This window comes from Oryzias latipes, chromosome 22, assembly GCF_053564925.1.
Source record: "Oryzias latipes strain Hd-rR chromosome 22, Olatipes_Hd-rR_3.1".
NCBI classification, from domain to species: Eukaryota; Metazoa; Chordata; class Actinopteri; order Beloniformes; family Adrianichthyidae; genus Oryzias; species Oryzias latipes.
In genome coordinates, this window is record NC_136258.1 from 31,060,001 (window position 1) to 31,067,947 (window position 7,947).

General features: G+C 43.9%; 1 long non-coding RNA gene across 1 annotated transcript; it reads right to left on the bottom strand.

The window, feature by feature from the left end:
* Positions 1 to 4,181: 4,181 nt before the first annotated feature.
* Positions 4,182 to 5,200, bottom strand: LOC111946962 (uncharacterized). Its single transcript, XR_002872820.2, has 2 exons — positions 4,944 to 5,200; positions 4,182 to 4,601 (listed from the first exon to the last, which is right to left on the bottom strand). It is a non-coding gene; the product is annotated as an uncharacterized LOC111946962 (long non-coding RNA).
* Positions 5,201 to 7,947: the final 2,747 nt, after the last annotated feature.

Below are 7,947 nucleotides of genomic sequence, written 5' to 3' on the forward strand. Positions count from 1 at the left end.
GTACTTTGGTGCTCGGCCATGGAGAGACTTGTACACAAGCAGAGCTGCTTTGAAGTCTATTCTTTGAGGTACAGGGAGCCAGTGCAGAGACCTGAGAACAGGACTAATGTGATCATACTTCCTGGTTCTGGTCAGGACTCGAGCAGCAGCATTCTGGATGTACTGAAGCTGTTTTACAGCTCGTTTGGAGAGGCCGGTTAGCAGGCCGTTACAGTAGTCTAACCTACTGGAGACAAATGCATGAATAAGTATCTCCAGGTCTGGTTTTGACACTATGTTTTTTATTTTGGCAATGTTTTTCAGATGGTAAAATGCCGCTGATGTTACTGACTTGATATGGCTGTTAAAGTTCAGGTCAGAGTCCATGATTACCCCTAGATTTCTGACTTGATTTGAGGGTTTAAGAGACAGAGAATGAAGGTAGCTACTGACTCTTTGTCTTTGTTTCTGTGGGCCAAAAATAATAACTTCGGTCTTGTTTGAGTTTAGCTGGAGAAAGTTGTTCTGCATCCACGCACTGATCTGTTGGAGGCAGTGGCTGAGTGAATCCACTGGCCCATATTCACCTGTTGTCAGTGACACATAGATCTGAGTATCATCTGCATAGTTGTGATAAGATATGTTATTACTGCGTATTAACTGCCCTAGTGGCAGCATGTAGAGGTTGAACAGAAGGGGTCCCAGGATCGATCCCTGGGGCACACCACAAGTCAAGGAAGGCCATGTAGTCTGAGACACAACTCCCAATTTCAACAAAATATTTCCTGTCTTCTAGATAAGACTTGAGCCAACTTAGGGCAGATCCAGAGATGCCAACCCAGTCTTGGAGTCTGTGCATAAGGATCCCATGATCAACAGTATCAAAGGCAGCACTCAGGTCTAGCAGGATTAAGACAGAGACTTTGCCATCATCAGTGTTCAGGCGGATGTCGTTGGTTACCTTGATAAGAGCAGTTTCTGTGCTATGACGGGGTCTAAAACCTGACTGGAAAACATCAAATGAATTGTTTAATAAGAGAAAATCAGTGAGCTGTTGGTAGACAACTTTTTCAAGGACTTTACCTAAAAATGGCAGATTAGAGATAGGTCTGTAATTATTCAGTACAGTGGGATCAAGACCGCTCTTCTTCAGGAGAGGTTTAATGACTGCAGTTTTTAAGGCCTCTGGAAATATTCCAGATTGAATAGACATGTTAACTATTTGAGTAATTGTTTAGGACAGACTTTAGAAATCTAGTGGGTAACACATCAAGGCAGCATGTAGACGAGCTCAGACGGGTGATGGTCTCTTGGACAGTTTGGTCAGTGACAGGTGTAAAGTGAGTCAGCTTAGAGTGGGTAGGTGGCCGTTCGATAGTTATATGTGTTGTGGAGTTGATGGCTTTTTTAATGCCCTGAACCTTGTCATTAAAAAATACAGCAAACTCATTACATTTAGGTGTGCAAACTAGTTCTATTGGTAGCTGGGTTGGAGGGTTAGTTAATCTGTTTACTGTTGTGAAATATGGTGCACTGGGGTTCTGTCCTCTTTCCTGTTTTTACTTCTACCCTTCCTCTCCTCTATTCTTGATCATAATTTATCATTTAGTTCTCCATGCCTCTGTTTGGTGAAGTGCGATTCATGTATTGTCCCTCTTTTCCTCTCCTCTCCTGGGGAGTGGGAGTTCTTCCAGACTCCAGTTGGCTCATTCGTGCTCCAGTTCCTGACCGTTTACCTCGCCTTTGCTCCTGCTCCTACACCTGGCTGTGGATCCTGCCTCTGGCTCGTCTCTGCTCTGTACCTGACCGAGTACCTCGTCTCTGCTCCTGCTCCTACACCTGGCTGTGGTTCTTGTCTCCGGCTCGACTCGCGCCTTTGACTGTCCCCACAACCACGGCTGGATGAAGCTCGTCTGCTGGACTTTTATATATGTAGTTGTAGATTTAGATAAGTTAATTCTTTTCTAAGATTTCTGGTAAATCGCCTGTCCGTCCTGGGGGAGGATCCCTCCTTCATGTGGGCACCCCTGAGGTTTCTTCGTTTTTTCCGGAACCCGTTTTTTTTGGGAGTTTTTCCTTACCGCGAAGGGGGGTCTAAGGGCAGGGATGCCAGTATAGCCTAGTCAGTTTGTTAGTTCATTTTAGTATTTTTCTATTGAACTCTTTGTATTCGTGATCCTTTTGATTTCATGTTTTACTTCGAAGCCCATCGAGACGACTGTTGTTGTGATTTTGGGCTATACAAATAAAATTGAATTGAATTGAATTGAATTGAAATTGAACAGGACACGAGAGTTGCTGCTGCAACTTCCAATGATTTCAGAGAAGTACCTTTCCCTTGTTCTGCATAAGATCTGGTTGTAAGCGTACAACTCCCCCTTATACATTTCATAATGAACCTGGAGTTTTGACTTGCGCCACTTTCGCTCAGCTCTGCGGCACTGTTGTTTCTGTGCCCTGACTAGATCATCATTCCTCCAGGGAGCTTTCTGTCTATGTTTTCTCAATTTAACCTTCATAGGGGCAATGGCATCCAGAACATTCAGGATGCTAGAAGTAACAGAATTCAGCATTTCATCAACATTGGCACCAGAGGCGTTTTCAAGGTCTATCATTTCTACAAACTGTGCCCTAGTGCTCTCATTTATTTTTCTCCTTTGGACAACTGCAGGGTCAGGCGGTGGTTTGGGAGCAACAGACAGGTCAAAGAATACACAGAAATGATCAGAGAGGGCGACATCAACCACACTGACATTGTGAATATTAACCCCCTTTGTGATGAGCAGGTCCAGAGTGTGCCCTCTGTTGTGGGTGGGGCAACTCACATGCTGAATTAGATCAAAGGTTTCAAGGACACCATTGAGCTCTTTTGCATTTCTGTCATTGACATTGTCAACATGAACATTAAAATCTCCTGTAATGACTAGACCATCAAAGTCTGTGCACACAACTGAGAGCATTTCAGTGAAATCATCAATGAAACTTTGGCTGTGCTGAGGAGGTTTGTACATGACTATGCAGAGTAAGGGAGGAGTTTGTTTTAACTCAATCTTAAAGGACACATACTCAAATGATGAAAACACACCAAATGATAGTCTGCGGGTTGCAATATTATCTCTAAACAGTGCAAAAACGCCTCCACGCTTTTTATTTTCTCGTATTCCCGATTCATGTTTGTAGTTGGGGGGAGTTGATTCGACTAGAACTATGTTTCCTGTGTTTTTGTCAAGCCATGTTTCAGTTAAAAACATAAAATCAAGATTAAAAGAAGAGATAAGATTATTGATTAAAAATGATTTGTTGCATAAAGATCTGACATTGAGTGCAGCAAGTTTGAGATTAGTTTCCTTGGGACTGGTCAAAACCTTCTTGCAAGGGATATCAACTAGATTTCTGTGATTGGACAGTCTAACTGCCCTTTTTTGCATTCTACGTGGTGCAACTACAGGTATAGCACCAGAAGGAAGCTGTTCATCACAGGGCCCCAGTTTGACATAACCTTTCCTAGGACACTGGGGGCCCGTTTCATCCTAGCTCTGGGGGATAGCACGTCTAGAGGCACGCAGGGGAGGTCGAGTTGAGGGTAGTTTGGGTGATGGACCAGGAGGAGCGGGAGCTGGACGGGATTTGGGTGAACGACGGAGGGGGCGTGTTGGAGGGGCTTTGGATGAAGGACGTGTTGGAGGGACTTTGGGGTGAAGGATGAGGAGGGGGCGCTGGAGGGGTAGGAGAGCTCCTGTGTGGTGTGAGGCTCACAGGTTTTAGGGGAGCCATCTTAATTCCTGACTTAATGAGGCTATCAAAATGGCTAGGTAGGGCCATGGGTGAAAGTGGGGGGGACGAAAAGGAAAGTGAGTCTTCACTGGGAGTAGATGTAGCAGGGGGCGCCCAGAGCTGGTCAGATGGTGGTATTTCTGGGGCCAAATCTGGTGGCTGTTGTTGTGGTTCTGCGGTTGGGTCCTTAGCTGGCGGTGGTTGTTGTGATGCTGGTGCAGCTGAGTCCTTAGATGGAGGTGGTTGTGGTGCTGGTGCTGCTGGATCCAAGTCATTGACCGGGGGTGGTGGAGGTAGTTGTTGTTGCCGTTGTGCTGTGTGTAGCATGTATGTCTTACATGAACTTTACAAAGTTGGTTTTAATTAATTTGGGCTAGTTTGGTTCGACTCATGGAGGAATGTGAATGTTTAAAAACCACAGACAAGACTTGAGTTGCTAATGTAAATGTATTTACAATATACAGTGAATACAAAAATCACAATATATACAACAAAGGATTTTCTTTAGTCCAGAGGATGTTTTCTGTTGTTTTGTCTTTCTAGTTCTTAAGGCGTCCGTTAGGCCTTATGAAAGAGTTTTTATAGTTCTCTTTTGGAAAAACGAAAAGAAAGAAACACTCCAGCTGATTTGTTGGATGAGAAGGGGATTAGTTCCTACCGCACTGGCAGTGAAGAGGGCAGAATCCAAGTCAGGATCGGGGCTCCTTTTTAGCTCGCCATCTGCAGAGGATTTATCCTCTTTGTTTTCTTCTGGGAGTGGTAAAACTCCCCGATAAACAATTCTGTCCAGTGCTCAGGTTGAGCATCCAGTAAATTGGTCTGCAAGACGACCAGTCTTGCGACCTGGCCTGTTAAAACAGGGTCAATAAATAAATAATTTCCTTTGATCAAAAGAAAGCATATTCCCACAACCTCCTTAATTAACATAATAAACAAATGCATATGCAATTCATAATCAGGAGGACACTGCAAAAAATATCTTAAGTGCATAATCGATAGTTGTACAACATTTCCAAATTCTATTTCAATGTAGATGATCATCAATTTCATTTCAACGAGTACTCACAATTTATATTTCAACATTATTTATCAAGCAGAAAAATAGTTCATTTTAACCACATCCAATTATAAAAAAACAATTCATTTAAGCTGGCGCCCGCGCCAGCTGTCTCAATCATGGCTGCACTCACCAGTTCACTTTTTGTTCAACTGTGCAGATTTAAATCCCGGCTTCAGATGATGAACGCCGATCTGCAGCAGCGGTACACAGCCCAGCTCCCTCGTACTTGCAACCTGTCAGTGATTTGACAGGTCTCCCAAGAACGAAAGCCACGTCACTACTGAACTTATAGTCTCGCGGTATTTGCACAGCGCAAGGGAACCGGCAAATTTAAAGTGACAGTGCAGAATTTTACTAGGAGCGACAGCGCAGTATGATTTAAAGTGATAGCACAGAATTTCATTTACATGTGGTTCCTGGGACACTGGCTCGGTCCTTCCTTACTGCCTTTTCAGGGCCTTGGCCTCTATGCCCCAGAGCGTGGAGGAGGTTCTTCACTAACTCTCTTGCTCCACCTCTGTTCAGGTGTGGGCCTCTTCCCATGAATAGGTCCTTTCGTTTCCAGAATGTATTGAAGTTCTCAATGTAATGGAATCATCTGGAAGCACACTCTCTGGAGAGCCAATTGTTCAGCTGAAACAGACGGCTGAACTTGAGTGACACCCCATCGATGTTAGGAAGAGGTCCACTGATGAATGCTTCAACCTCTACTTTGTCGATCTCTTCAAATAACTTGATGAAGTCTTTTTTCAGACGTTCAGATTGTTCTTTTTTTATATCGACAGCACCTACATGGATGATTATTCGTTTAACTCCTTGGTACAAGACTTTAGATAAGAGTCCTGTAATCACTGGAACAGTAGAACTTGGGCAACATAAAGTTTGTATTCTTCTGTGGCTGACTCCACTGATAGCTCCATCTCCAAGCAGCAGCGTATCTCTGACCTTGACGTTTGGCACAGATTTTCTTTCTGCCTGTGCTTTGTTGCCAACATTATGACTCCTATTCTGTGGCCCAATTTCACTTTGTTCTTTAACTTCACATTGTGTTAGGGGTAAAAATCTGTTTGTGAGCTTTATTTCGGATGTTTTGTCATCTTTTCGCTTTGGCTTAACACAGAGTAGTGGTAGATCCGACAGCGTTCACAGTGGGAGTTTGTTTTTCTTCCTCCTCCGGACATGTCGCTGGCTTGTCAGACGTAAAAATATTGATTTGTATAGGTGGAAGTCACAAAAAAGGATGACCAGTCTGATATTCCAGGATTTGTGGATGAGGTAAAATAATTAAAAATGATTAATTAAATGATTAAAAAGCAAATAAAGCAGGAAGCAGCAGGAGCAGGGGAAAAAGCGTCAGCACTCTTTTGCAGGGGGAGATAACAGCTAACGGCTGGGTCCGTCGGGCTGGGGTGCGAAGCGAGGCTGGGCTAGCGCCGCGGCTGGAGGAGCAGTCGCCCCATGTGGGGGCTTAAGTAGGAACACAAACAAACATGTCAAACTTAAAATGACTATAAATAAATAAAAACATCACTCCTAAAGACAATATTGAACCTTTTTCTTTTCAGCAGCAGCTCCAGCACAGTCCAGATCTGACGGGTAAAATTTGTCCATCAGATCCAGAATAGCAGGGCTGAAGCGCACGGGCGACCCCGGGAGAGGAGCAGCCTGTGGAATAGAAAACACAAGAACGTTATCATGTGGACACGACACACAAACATTGGTTTTCTTTTCCCTGCAACTCACCTGCTCCAATCCCCGTCCGTGCCAGGATGCCAGAGGAGAGCGGTCTGCACCTAAAGGACTGGCTTTCTGTAGAGAGTGAGAAAGAAAGAGAAAACTATTTAGACACTTGAACTTCTGGCTCTCGGAGAAGACGCTAGCAGGCATAGAGCAGCTGCAGTTCTCAACTGTATTTACCACATAAAAGCGTAAATATTGAGAAAAGCAATTCCTAAACATGCCACCGAGAAGAAACCCAGTGTCTGAGGAATATGAGGACTTGAGGAAGATGCTTGATTTCGTGCTGGAAGAGATCAAAGCTATGAAGATTGTTCACGGACAAATTCTGGATGCTATCGGAGAGGTGAAGCAGGTCCGGGCTCTGCAGGAGCAGTGTTTCAACAGGATGGATATAATTGAAAAATGAATGGATGACCAAGAGCAGATCTCCAGATCTAACGACGTGATAATCACCGGATTGAAAATCAAACCCCGGTCCTACGCACATGCAGTGACCGCCGGGAACGGTGAGGAATACGACGAGCAGGAGACAAGCTCTGTTGAAAAACAGGTGGAGCAGTTCTTAAAGTCCAATGGAATTTCTCTGGACACCAACAATGTGGAGATCTGCAGACCGCTTCCCAGGAAAAGAGACAACGACAAACCAGCAATCCTCTTAAAGTTTGTCAATCGGAAACACAAAGCAGCTTTATTGAAGCAAGGAGGAAATCTGAGGGGAACCAACGTTTTCATGAATGACAACCTCACGAAAAGGAATGCCGACATCGCCAGAATTGCACCTTACTTGAAAAAGCAGGGGGAAATTCAAGGAACCTGGGTAAAAGACTGTAAAATTTATGCCAAACTCTGTGGCTCCCCTGAGCAGTCCAAGGTTGTTCTTATCAGGAGCTTGAAAGATTTGGAAAAATATTTACCCACCACAGTCTAAACAAGAGATCTGTGAAGATGCTGGTCTTACGAGATGAGGAGACAAACTATCCATGGCTTCTGAAAAAAACAACACTTTTTCTTCAAGAGTGGTGGGTGCAACCACAACTCTCAGAGAGATCTGAATGGTGAGCAAACCGACCTTCAAATATTCAGCGAGAATGACAACAACCTTCAAGACATCAACCCTGATCAATTCTTTTCCACTGTTAACATGGACTGCAAATATTACAGCATAGCATAGTTTTTTTTGCTCCTCCCCCTGCAAAAGAGTGCAGACGCTTTTTTCCCTGCTCCTGCTGCTTCCTGCTTTATTTGCTTTTTAATAATTTAATTAATCATTTTTAATCATTTTACTTCTTCCACACATCCTGGAATATCAGACTGGTCATCCTTTTTTGTGACTTCTACCTATACAAATCAATATTTTTGACAAGCCAGCGACATGTCCGGAAGAGGAAGAAAAA